We start from the raw sequence: 22150 nt of genomic DNA on the forward strand, positions 1-22150 counted from the left end.
TTTCTACCAAAATTAATAAGTGCCCATAGACCTATAAAAACAAACCGCATTAAAATCTCTGCCTTCATGCTGACATGTTGAATGAAAATGGAAGTAAAATGGAAACTTAAGACCAGTAACAAGACACCCCAGTCCCTGATGACTGATAAAAATAGCACCAACCAGAATCCATGGTAGTCATAGTTTTTTCTAATCCCATGAAACTATTTCAAAGAATTACAGCATAAAGTTTTTCTGAAGTTTGGTGGGGAAGTTCCTCTGAAAGAGGACTGAAAATAAGTCAATTATAATTTCGTAAAAAGGGCAAGCTCCAGCGTTATCCCATGAGGACTACACCAGGAGCAAACCCTCTGTGTTATTTCTTCACTTATTAAATACTCTAGGGACAATTATGAAGTTGTTTTGTGTAAGGCTCCTTGTTAGAAAATATTTTTCTTTGTAGTAAACTAAAGTTCACTTCTCTGTAACACTATCAACCTGACAGGTTGAACATCTACCCATATACAAGACACTGAATGTCTCTACTTGATCCTTTAAATGACAGTCTTTGAAAAAAAAAAAAAGACAAATACACTTTTCCCCATAGTTTTCTCATTTCTAGAGTCAATGTCCTTATTTTATTAAGATCTCCCTTTAGCATCAATTAAAGTTATTTCTATCTTGCCAGTATCTCTGTCAAACAATCCACTGCCAACCTTTGACATCAGACTGCCTATGACTTATCCTCTTGAAATATCACTCCCTAATTACTTGCAATTTATACTTCTTCTAAAGCATATAATACTGAAAGTTTTTTTGGTTGCTTTTTTTTTGTATGCTGCCACATATTAATTTAGCAGTCAAAAGAAACCTTTTGTTTTGCTTTGTTCTGTTTTGGCTCTGTGTAATTGCTCCTAAGCTAGATGTTCCCTGTTCTTGTTCTGTGGATTTTTCCTACACTTCCTTCTATCTGTTCAACTATTCCTTTCCAGTTTGCAGTATTTTCTACTTAGCTTCTTTTTACATTTTACCCTAGATTCCTATGTTATAAAAATCAGTTCAAATACCTTTGTAGATCTCTGTTTTTAGTGAGTTCTGCATGTTTTTGGACCCATGAGAGTTATATCACATATCATTTTCAGTTTTCATGGACTTAATTTTTGGACAGAAATAATTCAAGATTGCAGGGTAAAGTCTCCCTCCAGGTTTATGCAGATCCACTAATTAGTTTTTAAAAATGTACACTTGCTAAATCACTGTAAATCCAGACTTTTTTCACGGACTCTAAAAAATCTTATTAAAATAAAAACACAATATATGTTGATCTTCTGAATTAGTATTACCTTAATCAGAAAAGGTTTCAATTCACTTTTCCTGATTCTGGAATCACCAAATAACTTTGTGAAATCTAGGAAGATATCAGGACAAATTATCAGATATACGCCAAACTTGTGATATGTATACATAATTACATAATTGATATATAAAATAACCCTGCATGTTTTAATCAGTATGTCTATGGATAGGCTCAATTGTCATCTCAGAAACTGTTCATACGTGTGAGTTAAATATGATAATTCTAATTCATAAAGCAGAGAATCCACAAAACTCAATGTGTTTTTCACAATCTAGCTTCATGTATAAACTTTTTATAATCTGGCTTCATAACATGTGTTTCAGATTCAAGTCTTACCCCTTCATGTCCTTTAGCTTATACTCAGCTTTTAATATAATCAAATAGATCTTGGAGTCACATGACCCCTTAACTGCTACTTATCCTTTTTGTTTGTTTGTTTGTTTGTTTGACCTAAATATCTGTCTTACTTCTTTGTTTCACTTCTGTGCTGATATTAATACCATCATAAATACCTCTATACTCTTCCCTTCATGTATTCACTTACTACCATTGCTTAAAATGTCACCTTTAATATGAACTTTGTATATAAAATTTAAAATCTAGGTGCCTATCTGTGTGTCCAAAGTATATCAAACAAACTCATGCCAAACCCTTTTTCAGTCCTGACTTAATGGCATACAAATGAATATTAAAGACAAGAAGAAACACAAAGAATAATTGCTGTACCCCAAAGTAATGAATTTTTATCAATGTAAGCCATAGCATTGACCTGATGATAATTGAGAAAATCATGAAAAAAGATTATGATTGCATAGAGTTTTTAAACCCGCAAATCATCCTGATGGAAACACTAGTGATGAGACAAATACACTTGTACAAAAGATAAAAATTATGTTACTCTTATGTACTTACTGTCCCAACTATTAAACACAGAGTTCTAACCCCTCCTTCTCACCCAACACAAACATGTGCATACACGTGTGCACACATGTGCATGCACACACACACACACACACACACAAACACTACCTGCATTTGTTAATGGTGACAACTTTTTGCCCCCTGGTGTTTATTTTGTTTCATTATTTTGCTTTCTTCTTGCAGAGATTCATATATTGGTTCTCTTTTGCCTGTGTTTTATTTTTTACTTTTTGTGAATTCAAGTTTTGATTTAAATTCTAGTTACTTAACACACACTGTAATATTAATTTCAGGTGTAAAATTCAGTGATTCTTCATTTACATACAATACCCAGTGCTCATCGCAAGTGCCCTCCTTTAATATCCATCCCCGATTTAGCCCATTCCCCACCCACCTTCCCTCTAGCAGTCCTCGTTTGTGCTCTATAGTTAAGAGTCTGTTTTATGATTTGCTTCTTTCTATTTTTTTCATGTTCATTTGTTTTGTTTCTTAAATTCCACATATGATTGAAATCATATGGTATTTGTCTTTCTCTGTTTATTTTGCTTAGCATAATACTCTCTGGCTCCACACACATCCTTGCAAATGGCAAGATTTCATTGTTTTTTTATGGCTGAAAGATAGCCCTGTGTGTGAGTGTGTGTGTGTGTGTGTGTGTATGTGTGTGTGCACAACTTCTTCTTCATTCATTAAAAGATGGACATTTGGGCTCTTTCCATAATTTGGCTATTATTGATAATGCAGCTATAAACATTTGGCTGTATGTTCCACTTTGAATTAGTATTTTTATATCCTTTGGGTAAATACCTGGTAGTGCAATTTCTGGATTGTAGGATAGCTTTATTTTTAACTTTTGAGGAACCTCCATACCATTTCCAGTTGGCTGCACCAGTTTGCATTCACACCAACAGTGTAAGAGGTTTCCCCTTTCTTCACATCCTCCCCAACATCTGTTCTTTCCTGTGTCATTGATTTTAGCCATTCTAACAGGGGTGAGGTGATATCTCATTGTAGTATTGATTTGTACTTCCTGATGATGAATGATGTTTAGCATCTTTTGATATGTCTGTTGGCCATCTGTATGTCTCTTTTGGAATAATATCTATTCATGTCTACTACCTATTTTTTGACAGTATTGTTTTTTGGGTCTTCAGTTTGATTCCTTCTTTACAGATTTTGGATACTAACACATTATCAGATAAGTCATTTGCAAATATATTCTTCCATTCCCTAGGATGCCCTTTAGTTTTATTGATTGTTTCCTTCACTGTTCAGAAGCTTTTAATCTTGATGAAGTCCCTATAGTTCATTTTTGCTTTTGTCTCCCTGGCCTCTGGAAACATGTCTAGTAAAATGTTGATGTCTACTTTCTCCTCTAGGATTTTAATGATTTCCTGTCTTACATGTGGGCCTTTAATCCATTTTGGATTTATTTTTGTGCATGGTGTAAGAAAGTGATTTCATTCTTCTGCAGGTTGCTATCTGGTTTTCCAAACACCATTTGTTGAAAAGGCTGGGTTTTTTTCCCCCATTGAATATTCTTTTCTGCTTTCTCAAAGATTAGTTGACTATATAGTTGTTGGTCTATTTCATTTTCTATTCTGTTCCATTGATGTATCTGTTTTTGTGCTAGTATCACACACTGTCATGATCATGACAGCAACGTAATAAAACTTGAAGTCTAGAATTGTGATGCCTCCAGCTTTGGTTTTCTTCTTCAACATTACTTTGACTATTCATGGTCTTTCCTGGTTCCATACAAAAGTTAGGGTTGTTTGTTCTAGCTCTGTGAAAAATGAGGGTGTTATTTTGACAGGAATTGCATTTAATGTGTAAATTGCTCTGGGTAATATAGACATCTTAACAAAATTTTTTCTTCCAATCCATGAGAAGAGAATGTTTTCCATTTTTTGTGTCATCTTCAGTTTCTTTCATAAGTGTTTCATATTTTTCAGAATTCATATCTACTACCTCTTTGGTTAGGTTTATTCCTAAGTATCTTATGGTTTTTGGCGTAGTTATAAATGGGATTGATTCCTTGATTTCTTTTTCTGCTGTTTCATTATCAGTGCATAGAAATATAACAGATTTCTGTACATTGATTTGTATCCTGTGTCTTTGCTGAATTCGTGTTATCAGTCAAGCAATTTTTTTTATAGTCTTTGGGTTTTCTACATAGAATATCATGTTGCCTGTAAATAGTGAAAGTTTTACTTCTTCCTTGCCATTTGGATGCCTTTTATTTCTTTTTGGTATCTGATTACTGAGACTAAGTCTTCCAGTACTAAGTTAAATAACAATGGTGAGAGTGGACATCCCTGTCTTATTCCTGACTGTATTCCTTCCTGACTTATTCCTGAATCTCAGTCTTTCCCCATTCAGGATGATATTAGTTGTGGGTCTTTTGTATATGTCCTTTATGATGTTGAGGTATCCCTACTCTGTTAAGGATTTTTATCAAGAATGGATGCTTTACTTTGTCAAATGCTTTTCTGCCTCTATTGAGGAGATCATATAATTTTTAATCCCTCCTTTCATTAATATGGTGTATAATACTGATTAACTTGCAAATATTGAATCACACTTGCCACCCAGGAGTAAATCCCACTTGATTGTGGTGAATAATTCTTTTAGTGTACTGTTGGATTCAATTTACTAGTATTTTGTTGAGAATTTTTGCATCCATGTTCATCAGGGATATTGGTCTGTAATTCTCTTTTTAAGTGGGGTCTTTATCTCATTTTGGATTCACAATAATGCTGACCTCATTGAATGAGTTTGGAAGCTTTCCTTCCATTTCTATTATTTTGGAATAGTTTAAGAATAGGTATTAGCTCTTCTTTAAATGTTTGGGTAAATTCCCCTGTGAAGCCATCTGGCCCTGGACTTTTGTTTGGTGGGAAACATTTAATTACTGATTCAGTTTTGTTGCTGATTATGGGTCTGTTCAAATTTTATCTTCCTCCTTTAGTTTTAGAGTTTGTATGTTTCTAGGAATATATCCATCTCTTGTAGGTTGTCCAACTTGTTGGCATATAATTTTTAAATAATATTCTCTTATAATTGTATTTCTGAGGTTTTGGTTGTGATTTTTCCTCTCATTTGTGATTTTATGTATTTGGGTCTTTTTATTTTTGATAAGTCTGTCTAGGGGTTTATCAATTTTTTTTTCAAAGAAACCTTTCCTTGTTTCATTTATCTGTTCTACTTTTTTGTTTGTTTGTTTGTATATTGTTTCTTTCTTTTTTAAAGATTTTATTTATTTATTTGAGAGAGAGAGAGAGAGAGAGCATGAGGGGGGAGGGGCAGAGGGATAGGGAGAAGAAGATTCCCTGCTGAACAGAAAGCCCAACGCAGGGCTTGATCTGAGGACCCTGAGAACAAGACCTTTGCCAAAGGCAGATGCTTAACCAACTGAACCACCCAGACATCCCTACATCATTCATTTCTGCTCTGTTCTTCATTCTTTCCCATCTTCTGCTGGCTTTAAGGTTAATTTGTTGTTCTTTTTCTAGCTCCTTTAGTTGTAAGTTTAGATTGTGTATTTGAGATTTTCTTGCTTCTTGAGGCAGGCCTGTATTGCTATATACTTCTCTCTTATGACTACTTCTGCTGCATCCCAAAGGTTTTGGACCATTGTGTTTCATTTTCATTTGTCCCCAGGTATTTTTCTATATCTTCGTTATTTTTCTTGGTTGACCTATTCATTCTGTAGTAAGATGTTCTTTAGCCTCCATGCATTTGTGCTCTTTCCAAATTTTTACTTGTGGTTGACTTCATGATTCATGGTGTTATGACCAGAAAATATGCATGGTATGATCTCAATCCTTTTGTACTTGTCCAGGCCTGGACAAGTACCCAATATGTGATCTATTCTGGAGAATGTCCCATGTGCACTCTGAAATAAATGTGTATTCTGCTGATTTAGGATGGAATGTTCTGAATATATCTGTTAAGACATTAACAGTCATTAACAGTGTGTCATTCAAAGCCATTGTTTTCTTATTGATTTTCTGTTTAGATGATCTTTCCATTGATGTAGGTAGGATGTTAAATTCCCCTACTACTATTGTATTATTATTAATGAGTCCCTTTATGTTTGCTATATATTGTTTTTTATATTTGGGTGCTCCTAAGTTGGAAGCATAAGCTTTTACGATTGTGAGATCTTCTTGTTGGATAGATCCTTTAGTTATGATATAGTGCCCTTATTCATCCCTTGTTACAGTCTTTGGTTTAAAATCTAGTTTGTCTGATATAAAAAGCTACTCCAGCTTTCTTTTGATGTCCATTAGCATGACAGATATTTCCCCATCCCCTTACTTTCAATCTGGAAGTGTCTTTGGGTCTACAGTAAGTCTCTTGTAGGCAACATATAGATGGGTCTTGTTTTTCTGTCCATTCTGACATTATATGTCTTTTGATTTGAGAATTTAGTCCATTTACATTCAGAGTAATTATTGATGGATATTAATTGAGCAGCATTTTATTACTTGTTTTGTCATTGTTCTTGGACATTTTCTCTGTTCCTTTCTAGTCTACCCACTTTTGGTCTTTCTTTCCCACTCAAAGTGTCCCCTTTTTAGTTCTTGCAGAGCTGGCTTAGTGGCCATGAACTCATTTAGTTTTTGTTATCTGGGAAACTATCTCCCTATTCTGAATGATAGTCTTGCTGGATAGAATATTCTTGGCTGCATATTTTCCCCATTCAGTATGTTGAATATATCATGCCACTTTTTTTCTGGTCTGCCAAGTTTCTGTGGACACATCTGCTGCTCACCTCATTTGTCTTCTTCCCATGTAAATTAGGGATTTATTTTCCCTTGCTGCTTTTGGGGGTTCTTCCCTTATCTCTATATTTTGCAAATTTTAATATGATATGTCTTGGTGTTGGCCTGCTTTTGTTGGTTTGATAGCCTCTTAAATTTGGATGTCTATTTCTTTTCACAGATTAGGGAAGTTTACAGCTATAATTTCCTCCAGAAAACCTTCTACCCCCTTTTCCCTCTCTTCATCTTCTGGGACTTTGTGATACCAATGTTATTATGCTTTGTGGAGTCACTGAGTTCCCTAAGTCTATTTTTGTGATCCAAGATTTTTCTTTCTCTCTTTTGTGCAGCTTCATTATTTTCTATAATTTTATTATCTATATTATGTCACTTATTCATTCTTCTGATTCTCCATCCTTGTGGTGATTACATCTTGTTGATATTGAATCTCAGTTATTAAGTTTTTCATTTTGGCTTTATTAGGTTTTAGCTCTTTTATCTTTGTGGTAAGAGACTGCTTGGGGTCTTCTATGCTTTTCTTGAGCCCAGGTAGTATCTTAATAATTGTGGCCTTAAATTTTGGATGAAGCATATTACCTATATCTGTCTTGATTAATTCTGTGACCTTTCCTTGTTCTTCCCTTTGGGAAAAATTCCACCATTTTGGCATTTTTGTCTAGGTCTCTATCTTCTCTGTGTTAGGAAAGCCTGCTATGTTTCCTGCTCCTGAGAGCAAAGGCTTTATGAAGATGATGTAATATAAGGTACAGGGTCTTGAGCTTCAGGAAGTGTCTCTGGTTGTGTGCTCTGTGCACTCTGCTGTTGTGTGTTGGCTGTTCTATTCCTCAGGTTAGTCCTCTGCAAAGCTTCTCCTTGCCAGTAGTGGGGAGTGTTTGGACTTTGGCCAGAGTGTGGTGAGTTTTAACTAAGTGTGCTCTGGTCTGCTTGTTAAAAGAGACATAAGGCTATTTCCACTAGAGCTGAAGCTTTGCAGAACTCTATGGTCAGTAGACATGGGGTGTGTCTGTGGCAGGGGGGGCTTGTGCTGGTCTTCTGGGGAAGGGGCCATTGCACTAGTTCTCAAGCACACTTGCTTGAGAAAAGCAGCACCTGCAGAGCACAGGTGGATGGGATTTGGTGTGTTGGTTTTGGCTGCCATTGTCGGTGTTGTGCTGCTTACTGAAGTTAGTTTATGCTGAAGGGCAGTGGAGGGAAATGGTGCCCACTGGTTCTTTTGTCCCACCAAGAGGCAATGTCACCTCTCCCAGATGGACTGCAAGAAAGGGGAACTGTCTCTTCCAGAGTGTCACAGGGGATCCTCATATCATGTCCTTTTCTCAGGGCTATCTGACCACCTTATGCAGCACCCTCGGAGCTCTATGCTAGCCACACCATGGACCTCCAAAACTATAGTCTTTGAGCCCTGCTGGTTGCAAAACTTCACAAAAATCAGCTCCTCTTCTTTTCTCAGTCAATGCTTTTGGGAAAGTGTTTTTTTTTATGCAATCTCATGTATGCTCCCCCTCCCTTTTTTTTTTCTCCCCCCATTTCTATCTCTCTCCTTCACCTCTCTCCTTTACCAGGGATCTCTCCTCTCCCAGCACCTGTGATCCACTTCTCCTCCAAACCTCATCTCTGCACCTTCTACCTTCCACAATGTGCCCTCCTCTCTCTCTAGTTGTGAAATTTGCCCATCAGCCCTCAGGTCTGTTTCTTGGGTATCCAGAATGATTTGATATTTATCTATCTGAGCAAGGGATGTGGCAAGCCTAGGGTCTGTCTACTAGTCCACCATCTTAGATCCTTCCTGTCTGTCACTAATGGTGACAATTTTTATTAACCTCCCTTCTTAGTTATCAAATTTCTATAAGTAATAACATTGTTTTCTATTATATGAGAAAATATTTTTAATCTAGTACTTGAAATAGTCCTCACATTCATCTTTTTTTTTCTTTATTTTCATAGCTACAGTGATAATTCGAAGTTGGAACCTCCTCATCTCAATGAATATAATAATAATAATAATTTTTAAATCCTACATGATTATCTTGTCAGCATTCCTATTTCTAAACTTTCAGATTGTGCTTTCTAAAACACTCTTTCAAAAAAAGTTAAAAAAAAACACTCTTTCAATCATGTATTCCTTTCTCTTTTAAAAAAAATATTTATTTTGAGAGAGAGTGAACATGAGTGGGGAGAGGGAGAGAAAGAATCTCAAGCAGACTCCATGCTAAGCATGGAACCTGACATGAGTCCTCATTCCATGACACTGAGATCATGACCCTTATTGAAATCAAGAGTCAGATGCCTAACCTGCTGACCCACCAGGCACCCCTATATCATTCTTTTTTTAAGAGATTTTGTTAGTTCCCTATTTCTATTTAGAAAATAAGGCTTTCTATTACTGTCCAGATTATATTCTTATTAAATCAATGGGATGGCTCACTTTGCATCTATTCATCATGCCCTGTCTAGGCTTAGCACCCTGACATAAATTATCTTCAATTTTCTCTCCTCGAGTCTAATTCTAAATTCTATCAACATCTAAGACTCAGTTCATAGATGTCCAAAGTATATTGTCTTGTTACAGTAACCAACTTCTGTACCATTTCTTCACATACTTTTTCAAAATAGTTACCCTCATATATTGTAGTACCTATTTACACTCTGATTATCTCATGCATATCATTTTATATTCCCAGTTAGATATTCTACTGCCTTGACATGGAATGAATTTCTCTATAAGGCCCTCTAGTACTTACCACAATTTGCTGTGCATTTTGGATGCTCATTTATTGTTTACTTATGAATGTCTTTGTGTTTCCTTATTCTAAAATAATTAGAATTAACTTGCAGCCAAAGTAGTGATAAAATAATTTATTAAATGTATTTAAAACTCAATTTGAAAAGTATCATCTGCATTATTTTATTTTATTTTTTGCATTATTGGAGAAAAAGTACTATAGCAATATTTTTTTAAAAGTTTTCTTAACATTATATGTTTATTAAAAGAAAAATTTGGAAGGGGAGGCAAACCATAAGAGACTATGGACTCTGAAAAACAACCTGAGGATTTTGAAGGGGCGGGGGTGGGAGGTTGGGGGAACAGGTGGTGGGTAATGGGGAGGGCACGTTTTGCATGGAGCACTGGGTGTTGTGCAAAAACAATGAATACTGTTACACTGAAAAAATAAATAAAAAGGGAAAAAAAAGGTTTTCTTAACATTAAATTCTAGAGGAAACTTCATGTGTAGGGTTTATTATTGTGGGAAAAATAGTGTTTATATTATACTGTGTGCAAAGGAAGATTTAATATAGTGATGTGGAAACAACTTTCTATAAAGCTAAGGATATTGCACTAAAAGATTTGTAGAAACCTAAGATACTCCTAGCGTTTAACATAATCCAAATATACAATTTGTATTAACTACAGTGGTGTTAACAGCTTAGGCACTAATCATTTATTTATAAGAGTTAAGTTTTTCAGAACTGGAAAGACAAATTCTGTTTTCTAATGAAGATCTGGAATGGTGATATTTAAACTTTCTCCATTACTTATTTTAAATTTCATCAACAAAAGATTGATTTTTTTATTACTTGAAAATCATTCAAAGATTCATCCTTCTTCCCTATTTTTTATTGCTACATTGGTTATTCAGGTTTGAAGACCTCTCTTTCCCAAACTAACTCTCACACAGAGGTAGAAGCATCATACTGAGGCTTCTGAAACCAAATGAGCAGATAAGGGGATATCCTACTCTGGTTGAAGAACTTAATCAAAATTTATGCTTGTGAAAATGCTTATTATATGTCTGCATGGGAGTAAGACTTCAAATATCTTCAGGAAAAAAGGCAGATTTTTTCATTAGTTTTAAATCTGTTCCATTCATGTTGTAGAAGATGAATGATAATGGATGCCTGGATGGTTCTGTCAATTAAGCATCTGCCTTCAGCTCAGGTCATGATCCCAGGGTTCAGGAATTAAGTGCCACATTGGGCTCCCTTTCTCAACAAGGATCCTGCTTTTCTCTCTGCCTGCCACTCCATGCCTATGCTCTCTCCCTTTCTGAAAAATAAAATCTTTTTAAAAAATGGATGATAAAAAATAATGAAACTAATAAATAGGTAAAAAATAAGTTTAAAGCCTGTCTCTTGGGGCACCTGGGTGGCTCAGTCAGTTAAGCAACTGACTCTTGGTTTCTGCTCAGGTCATGATCTCAGGGTCATAAGATTGAGCCCCAAGTTGGGCTCTGCCCTCAGCACAGACTCTGCTTGAGATTCTTTTCCTCTTCCTCTTCTTCCCCTGCCCCTCCCCACAGTCATGCATGGTCTCTCTTTTGCTCTCAAATAAATAAATAAATCCTTAAAAAATAACTTTTGTTTATGCTGCATAATTTCCCTTAAAAGAAGTATAATATTTATACAGATATATACAGAAACATTAATGTTAACAGTAGATATCTCTGGAAAATAAGCTTTATGTGTAATATGTATTTTATGCTTTTGAATAGAAACAACTTTTACACAAGATAGTATTCATTTAATAATGTAGCAACTGAAGTATTAATCATTTAAAAGGCTAATAGAAGTTGTAGAGCTGGACCCTTCCTCATGGATTTCTCTGTGATAGTATCAATAGATAAATGTGGATCTATAGATTAAAGGAAAGAGGTGGTATATGAAGCCAATGTAATGGATATTTTATTTGGAAATATATACATGATATATACCACATATCAAAATAAACATCATATCATGATGTAAAATTCACCAAAGAGGTGGGTAAACACCTATGTCAAACTTATAACAACACATACATGGAGCTTGCAGAACAAAAGTTACCTACACCAGTAGATTAGGACCAAACTTCAGTTTCTCCTTCTTCATGTAGGAATTCTCTCCCATCTTGCTAAATTTCCTTAGAGTGCAGGAAGGCAAAAGGAGAGCAGGGAAATTCTTATTTGATGGGTACCGTTACTACAATCTACCATAACTGCTCATGTGTCTCATAAACCTTAAAAAATTACTATTTTACTAATGGGTTTTGTAGGTTCTTCAGAAACCCTTCCTAATTCCTGAGCATCTCTCCCCTGTGGTTCCCTTGGATCCATATGTCCATCACCAGGTGAATGAATTTAAAAAAAAAAAGTGACCTATATATACAAAGGATCATCATTCTGTCTTTAAAAAGAAGGAAATCTTGAGACCCCTGGATGGCTCAGATGCTTCAGTGTCTGCCTTCAGCTCAGGTCATGATCTCCACATCCTGGGATGAAGCCCCACATCAGGCTCCCAGCTCAGCAAGATTCTGCTTCTCCCTTTCCTATACTTCTCCCCTTGCTTCTGCTCTCTTTTTCTCTTTCTCAAATGAATAAATGAAGTCTAAAAAAGAAGAACAAGAAGAAGAAGAAGAAGGAAATCCTGCCACTTGTAACAACATGGTTGAATCTTGAGGACATTATGCTAAATAAAATAAATCAGACAGAGAAAAACAAATATCATATGATCTCACTTATATGCACAATTTTAAAAGCCAAACTCATAGAAACAGAGTTGAATGATGATTGTCAGGGGCTGAGAGGCAGGGGAAAATTTTGAGTGTGGTCAAAGCATTCGAACTTCTAGCTATGAATAAATTCAGGGGGCCTCCAATACAGTATCTGCCTATAATTAACAGTACTATACTGTATACCTGAAATTTGCTAAAACAATAGATCCTAATGCCTAATGTCCCACAGCAAAAAAAAAAAAAAATTATAGAGCTATGTGAGGTGATGGATTTGTTAATTAATCTTATTGTGGTAAGCATTATATATAATGCTTATCACATATATATATATAATTATATATATATAATGCTTACCACACATATATATATATAATGCTTACCACAATAAGATTTATATATATATATATATATGTGTGTGTGTGTGTGTGTGTATATATATATACGCACACACACACACATATATATAAAATCATCCTGTTGTGTACCTCAAATGTATACAATGTTATACATCAAACACATCTTGACAACACTGGAAAACAATGATACAACAAAAGGCAATATTTAGATATTATGAAAGAAAGTCAGTACATCATATAACACATTAATATACACACATGTATTCATAACGAAATAAGGAGAAAATGTTCATGAACCATTTGTTTGTTTGTTTACTTAAGTGGAGTTGAATAATGGAGATTTTGTATCTGGCAAATTTCTGAGATCATTGAAAAAGTAACAAACTATTCCTTGCCTCTGCTATGTAAAATTCTTCTGAGCATTCACTCGATCATTAAAATGCACTGCCAGACATGACTTTCTAATTAACTTGACCTTCATTACACTTCACTCTGCCCCTTTTCAGGGGGAGTAAGATTAATAACATCTGAGGAGACCATACCTGTGACTCTGAGTGGCTGCTTTGAAGGACTGTTCCTTCAATGAACATACTGCATAGCCTTGAAGAGAGACTCCGGGTTGTCAGTTCAGGAAATTCATGAAATATTCCTTTTAGAGTTTTTGTGGATATCAATGACATGAGATCAAAAATCCACACTGTGCAGTTGTGTTGTGACAAACATGCAATGTACTATAAAAACTCAAAAAATTTTAAATAGAATCTCTATACTAGTAAATAAATAAATAAATAGATAAATAAAAGCTCCAATTTCAATATGAGATACAACGGTATTTTGTAAAAAATGCAGTGTTTTCATGGCTGCTGCAAAAGCTGCATTGACAACTTCATGACCCTCCTATTCCTGCGCCTTTTTTCACAGTAGTCCCTAATGCTAGATTAATTTATCTTGAAATGGTGGGCAATCACAATTGCAGACCTCAGTCTATAGTAAGTATCAAGCGATCCAATTTTTTCCTGTAATGTCATGACTTTTCCCAGCTTTTTAGGAGAATTCCCAGCATCGTTAATGGCACTTAATGTGGGTTCCATGGTGTTTTTCAGGGTTTATGGTATTGTACTAAACACTATGAGAAATACTCAAGAACTACAAAATTTCACTTTTTATTGTAATAAACAATTTTTATTATAGATGAACAGCTCACTCTGAGATATTAGGTTTATATGGCTTTTTAAGGAGATACTCAAGACACCTAGGTGCCTCAGTTGGTTGAGTCTCTGCCTTTGGCTCATGTAATGATCTCAGGGTCCTGGAATCAAGCCCTACATTAGATGCCCTGTTCAGCTTGGAGTCTAATTCTCCCTCTCCCTCTGGCTCTCACTCTTTCTCAAATAAATAAAACCTCTTTAAAAAAGGAGATATTCACAACTTTCGAGCTCACCACAATAACAACAGGAGGTGGCTATAAAATTACACAGTAGTACAGTATGTACTACAGTTAATCTTGCAGAGTTATGATTTAATACTGTATCTTTATGTTTGTTTACATTTCCTTCCATTGTGAGTGGTGCCATGTATAGTCTGCAAATATTTGTGTATATAAATTTTGATAAATTTTAACTTTTTAAAAAGTTATTATATAATTCCCAGTTAACATACAGTGTAATATTAGTTTCAGGTGTACAATATAGTGATTCAACACTTCCATACATCACCCTGTGCTCTCCACAAGTACACTCCTTAATCCCCATTACCTATTTAATCCATTCTCCCACCCAACTCCATTCTAAGTCAGTCAGAGAAAGACAAATGCCATATGATTTCACTTATATGTGGAATGCAAGAAACAAATGAGCAAAGGAAAAGATTTTAACTTTTTATAATATAGCTGTGCATATTTTATGGTAGTAAGTGATAGAAAAGACCAGTGTTTACATATATTTTATGCATTTGTGATGTACCTAATTTTTAACTGTTTTGATATTTCTAAGTTACAGAATTTGTTTTTTCAAATTGTTGCAAATCTCCAAAAAAATTCAATATATTTATTGAAAAAAATCTGCATAGAAGTGAAATTATGTAATTGAAACCCATGTTATTCAAGGGCCAGCTGTATGTGTTTGGGGTACTGTACTGGTTTGCATAGTGCCAATCAAAAATCATGTCCAGGGATGCCTGGGTGGCTCAGTTGGTTGGACCACTGCCTTTGGCTCAGGTCATGATCCGGAGTGCCGGGATCGAGTCCCGCATCGGGCTCCCAGCTCCACAGGGAGTCTGCTTCTCTCTCTGACCTTCTCGTCGTTCATGCTCTCTCTCACTGTCTCTCTCAAATAAATAAAATATTAAAAAAAAATTCATGTCCATTAGAAACCTATAGATACAACCTTATTTGGAAATAGGATCTTTGCAGATGTAATTAAAGAGCAAGATAAACCACCAATATGCCTCTTTGGCATAAGGATTGTTTTGAGTTGGTCATTTTTAAGAGATAGCAGATGAAGGAAATTTCTGAAAACTGGGTAGAAGTTACTGTCTCCTAAGACATTTGCATTTATAAGGGAAATCTCCATTTGCAACAGTGTCTCTATACCTCTCTTTACCAGGAAGTGGAGGATGATCAGGTCGCTACAAATTCTTTTTTTTTTTTTTAAGATTTTATTTATTTGACAGACAGAGATCACAAGTAGGCAGAGAGAGGCAGGCAGAGAGAGAGGAGGAAGCAGGTTCCCTACTGAGTAGAGAGCCCGATGCGGGGCTCGATCCCAGGACCCTGAGATCATGACCTGAGCGGAAGGCAGAGGCTTTAACCCGCTGAGCCACCCAGGCGCCCCAGGTCTCTACAAATTCTTATCAAAGGAGAAGGTGGCAACTTAAATTTATGTAACAACCATATCCTCATTCACTGTGCTTCCCCTGATAACTTCCTATATCTGGCTCCCTTCCCATCCCACATCTTCTTTTACCTATAGCTGAAGAAATTATTTAAGGTAGTGGCTTTGGGCCACTTGAGGGAATTATTCTGTTATTATACAAATTCTGTTTGTTTTTGTGGAACCTGGGTGGCTCAGTCAGTTAAGCTTCAGACTCTTGATTTCAGCTCAGGTCATGATCTCAGCATCTTGAGATGAAGCCCTGGGGTCGGGGTGGGGGGCTCCAGCTGTGTACTAGTCATGGAGCCTGTGTAGGATTCACTCTCTCCCTTACCCTCTGGCCCTCCCCTCCACCCCTGCAGGGACGTGCTCATGGGTGCTCTGACTAAAACAAAAAACAAACAACAACAACAACAAAAAAAATTCTGTTTGTTTTTCTCTTGTTAATCTTTTATTATAGGGGTTGGTATCACTCAAGAACCTAGAAAAACAGAGAGAAAATTATCTTTCCTCCTACATAATCAAGTTAGGCTGAAGTCACCTACAGTAAAGCAAGTTTTCACATCTTTATTTAATAACCGATTCACCATAATATATCATTTTAAATAATATTTATCCTATACATAAACATCATATAAATAAATTGCAACAATGTTTGTAATGAAACATGAGCATGTTTATAGTACATTATTCAAATTATTGACTTTTATCATTAATAGATTAATATACTTTTAGTTTAAAATAGTTATTTAAATTTAAATTATTTAGTTTAAAATAGCTATCAATGCACTCTGTATTATTTAATCATATACTTTGAATAACTTCATGTCTCCCAAAGAAACACTAAAAATATCTTAAAATCTTTGTTCAGGTAGTGTCTAGCATTTTAAGGGCATTAAATAATCCCAAATTCCACTTAACTTAAACTATTTACATGTCTTACGTAACTCCTCAGTTAAGTAGCAACTAAATATAAGTCTCAAATGATGAAGGTAAATAGGATATTATACATGTTATTTCAGATAAGTGCAGTGAGAAATAAGATAATGCAGGTGCGAGGGTGGGATGCTGCTTTAGTTGGACATGAAATACAAAATCTGAGATTTCAAAAATAATTCTCACATTTTTCTGTTAGTGATAATCATGCAAAAAGTTGTCTTTATCATCTCTGTATTCTCAGAATCCTAAGCCTGAGCCTAATACATAATTAGTAACTAAAAAGTAATTATGGAAAAACTAGATAAAGAAATTTTTTAAAAAATTAAAGTATTTATTGAATGAATTAATGGTAATGATTCTCATCATGATCATTTTACTATGTCATCATTCAGTGGAAAAATGTAAAACCTTAAAGACAAGTCTGACGTCTCTCACAGGGCAGAATGATAGAGACCTCAACCCCAGTCTAAATTATCACAGTGAATTCTTAATATTTTCCCTAAGATTGGAGAAAAACCCACTGTTCACAACTTAGTCTGTTGCCCTTGAGAAATGGCTAATCTCTATTACTCCATTATTAAGTTTCTTAATAATTTTTCTTCACAACTATTACGTTGTGAAGTTACAAATTATTATAAAAGTTTAAATGAGTCTATATATTTTTCTGTTCTGATTTCAGGTCATTCTCACCTAAATATTCTATTCTAAATTGTGTACTAATTTGGATTAGAGTTTAAGGCTGGTGTCCTGAGAGCACAAATCACCATAGAACATGTTTATTTTTTCACCTAATTCCCCTGAGGCCATTGTGAATGGATCATATAAAATTATGGCTAGCCTGAATAACATTACAAAGATCATGTCATTTTGTCCACTAAGCTTGAAAAGACAATATATTAGCATTTACTTCAACTATAATTTACTTCATCTTACATATCATGATAATAATTTTTTAAATGGCCATAGGTAAGATAGTCTAAAAGCTCAAATCCTTAGAGAAATTGGGTTTGATGTACAGAAATGGGCTAATGCATACCTTTTTTATAAACATAGTAGAGGACCTCTTGGCATTATTTTTTAAGATCAATATTTTGAATATTTGGTTAGAAATATAAAATGACAGAGGAGAAACAGATTGCAAAGGCTTTTGAAAAATCCCAAAACATTAATGTTTAAATAAATTAAAGAAGCCAATAAAATAGCATTAACTAAATCAGGCCTATTTACCATAAAAGTAAGTATATCCTTAACAGGTTTTTTCAGGAATATATTTTTGCTTTTATAGTATATGTTTATGCTTTATGTAAGTATTCTCAACTACACACAATGCTATATATGAATAAAATTGAGCCACACAGTTTATATGAAATACATAAATAAAGAGAATTTTAAAACTCTACAATTTAATAGTTTCATGCAACATTTTTATTTACTGTAACATAGATATTTGTGATTGATAGGACTACATGTTCATGATTTTTGTGTTCATGATTTTTGTGTCTTTAAAGAAGCACTTTAATATAATAAATTTCAGGACACAAAATGTATTATTTTTGTGCAAGATTCAAAACAAATTAATGTTAACACTGAGCAGATACACTTGATGTTTTAGTTTTATACAATATAAATTTATAAACAGTAAAGATTAGCATCCATCATATAAAAGCAGAAGCCAAAAAGATACATATCTTATGACCAAAAAAAGGTGGACACAGTTGATGGAAAGTAAGTACCATCCTCTGCAGCAATTATGCAGGTAAAAGATTTTAGCAAGTTCATTAACATATTAAATTAATTCGTTAATCCTCAGAAATTATTTCTCTTGAAAGCTCTGAAACTTCAGAAGGATACAGAAAACAAATGAGACATTTCAGCCTTAGCCAGACTGTCTGGACAGCTAAGTATGTTTCAAATAGTCTTAGATGAGAGCACATCTAAAGCTTTTGTGGACAATAATAACTTTAAACAGGAAAAACAAACAAGTCCTGAACAATACTCAGAATTGTATTAGAACCAAAAAGAAAAGAAAAAATAATAATAACATTTTCCTCCTAAAACTTAGCTTGACTGTTGAACTATTCCCTTTCATTATCCGTCAAGAAAAGAACAGGTAGTTTGTTTCCCAGAGTCCATAGTCTCTCATGATTATTAAGGAGGGCATGGATTGCATGGAGCACTGGGTATTATACGCAAATAATGAATCATGGAACACTTCATCAAAATCTAATGAGGTACTGTATGGTGACTAACATAACACAATAAAGAAAAAAAAGAAAGCAATAGGCAATGTGCAGAGAAGTGTCTGATTTATTTTAGAAATAAGAACTCTTACAGTTTACAAAAATAAAATTGGGACTTAAAAATATTGCTTTGTATATGAGAGATTCATGATAGGTACAGCAATAAATAAAAATATGTGTAAGAGAAACATATTAACAATCTTAGAAGAGATTATTATGACAAATTAGTAATTTAAACCAGAATGTCTTATGGCATAGCCATTGGAGTTGAATCAGGGCTACCCTTCCATCCATTAAATGTGTCTGTATACTGTTATCGGGGACACTTTAGAGTGGTCTTTGTAGATTGTAAAAGTTTGAATAAGGAAAGAGAAATAAATGTTTACTCAAAAGAGAAAAATCGGGGCGCCTGGGTGGCTCAGTGGGTTAAGCCGCTGCCTTCGGCTCAGGTCATGATCTCAGGGTCCTGGGATCGAGTCCCACATCGGGCTCTCTGCTCGCTGCTCGGCAGGGAGCCTGCTTCCCTCTCTCTTTCTCTCTGCCTGCCTCTCTGCCTACTTGTGATCTCTCTCTCTCGCTGTCAAATAAATAAAATCTTTTAAAAAAAAAGAGAAAAATTGTTTAAATATATGAAAAGGAAAACAACAATGAAAAATACCTTCAAAGACTATTGTGGTATGCTGAGAGTAAGTTTATGATTTATTTGAGGAAATTTCAGTCTCAGAGGTTTTAATCTCCCTTTTATTTCTTATTTTCAGGAATAGATTGAAATATTCATTATCACCCTCACCCTTACAGATCCTCTTCTGAAGACTCCAATGTATTTCTTCCTTCGAAACTTCTCATTCCTAGAAATATCATTCACATCTGTCGGCATTCCCAGATTCCTGGTCACTATTGTGACGGGAAACAAAACCATTTCCTACAACGAGTGTGTGACTCAGGTATTTTTCTTCATTTTATTGGGGGTGACGGAGTTTTACCTTCTGGCTGCCATGTCCTATGACCGCTACATGGCCATCTGCAAACCTCTACATTACATGACCATCATGAGCAGCAGAGTGTGCTTCCTTCTTGTCTTTAGCTCATGGCTTGCAGGATTCTTGGTCATCTTTCCACCAGTAATGCTGCTGCTGAAGTTGGACTTCTGTGACTCTAATATAATATAATGATATATAATATATATATATATTATATATATATATATATAATATAATGATAATATAATCGATCATTTTATCTGTGACTCCTCTCCAATTCTACAGCTTTCTTGCACAAATACTCACTTTCTAGAACTCATAGCATTTATTTTAGCGGTGGTAACACTTATGGTCACCTTAACACTAGTTCTGCTCTCCTACACATACATCATCCGGACAGTTCTGAGAATTCCTTCTACAAGTCAAAGGAAAAAAGCCTTTTCCACTTGTTCCTCCCACATGATAGTGGTCTCCCTCTCCTATGGCAGCTGCATCTTCATGTACATTAAGCCTTCTGCAAGGGAAAGGGTGACTTTAAACAAAGGAGTAGCTGTGATCATTACCTCAGTAGCTCCTCTCTTGAATCCTTTCATATATACACTAAGAAACCAGCAGGTGAAGCAAGCCTTCAAAAGCATGGCCCATAGAATGGTCTTCTCTTCAAATAAATGAATGTAATTGTGCAAAAAATATATATACACACATATATGTATATATGTATACATACATGTATGTATACATATGTGTGTACATACATGCGCATATATATACACATACATACACTGGAAAGCAAAACTGAATGAAAACTCTCTAGATTTTACTATATAAATTCTTAAAATACCTCATTTCATTCTTTCAGTTAGACTTTTTTTATATATCACTAATGTCTCTTTTCCTTAGCCTAAAAGCGAGGTCCTATCTATTTTAACTTATATAGAAAATTGTCAGTCTTCACTTGTATAACTAAACTTAGATGTCAGTAATCTTTATTGTTTCTCATATCAAAGCAAGGTAGCTTATAAGTTTATACAAAAATGCAAATTGCTGTACTTAAGATGCTTACTTGACACCACATAAAAATATAAAATTTGTGTGAAATAAGAAAAAAATGTGTATCTTAACTAGTATCTCTAAAATTTCTTCCTCTTGTCACCAAGAAAAGAAAATTCTTTCACTGAGGATTTCCCTATTCTGTCAATCATATTTAAAAAGGAGAACCATGGTCTATACAGGAAAATTAAGCTATCCTGAGAAAATTATTTTTTTATAATCAGATTCTTTCAATTACTGCAAAAATGGTCCTTTACTTACATGAAGAAAATGAAGAACTTAGAATCTAGAATGCTATGAGATGTAGACTTCAGAGAGTATCTTGGAAATGACATATGCCTTTTTTTTTCCCCCTTTTATTAATTTTTTCAGCGTAACAGTATTCATTCTTTTTGCACAACACCCAGTGCTCCATGCAAAACGTGCCCTCCCCATCACCCACCACCTGTTCCCCCAACCTCCCACCCCTGACCCTTCAAAACCCTCAGGTTGTTTTTCAGAGTCCATAGTCTCTTATGGTTCGCCTCCCCTCCCCAATGTCCATAGCCTGCTCCCCCTCTCCCAATCCCACCTCCCCCCAGCAACCCCCAGTTTGTTTTGTGAGATTAAGAGTCATTTATGGTTTGTCTCCCTCCCAATCCCATCTTGTTTCATTTATTCTTCTCCTATCCCCCTACCCCCCCATGTTGCTTCTCCATGTCCTCATATCAGGGAGATCATATGATAGTTGTCTTTCTCCGATTGACTTATTTCACTAAGCATGATACGCTCTAGTTCCATCCACGTCGTCGCAAATGGCAAGATTTCATTTCTTTTGATGGCTGCATAGTATTCCATTGTGTATATATACCACATCTTCTTGATCCATTCATCTGTTGATGGACATCTAGGTTCTTTCCATAGTCTGGCTATTGTAGACATTGCTGCTATAAACATTCGGGTACACGTGCCCCTTCGGATCACTATGTTTGTATCTTTAGGGTAAATACCCAGTAGTGCAATTGCTGGGTCATAGGGTAGTTCTATTTTCAACATTTTGAGGAACCTCCATGTTGTTTTCCAGAGTGGTTGCACCAGCTTGCATTCCCACCAACAGTGGAGGAGGGTTCCCCTTTCTCCACATCCTCTCCAGCATCTGTCATTTCCTGACTTGTTAATTTTAGCCATTCTGACTGGTGTG

The 22150-nt window shown here is 35.2% G+C and overlaps 1 pseudogene; it reads left to right on the forward strand.

The window, feature by feature from the left end:
* Positions 1–18450: 18450 nt before the first annotated feature.
* LOC123946412 lies at positions 18451–20592 on the forward strand (annotated as a pseudogene).
* Positions 20593–22150: the final 1558 nt, after the last annotated feature.

This window comes from Meles meles, chromosome 7, assembly GCF_922984935.1.
Source record: "Meles meles chromosome 7, mMelMel3.1 paternal haplotype, whole genome shotgun sequence".
Taxonomy (NCBI): domain Eukaryota; kingdom Metazoa; phylum Chordata; class Mammalia; order Carnivora; family Mustelidae; genus Meles; species Meles meles.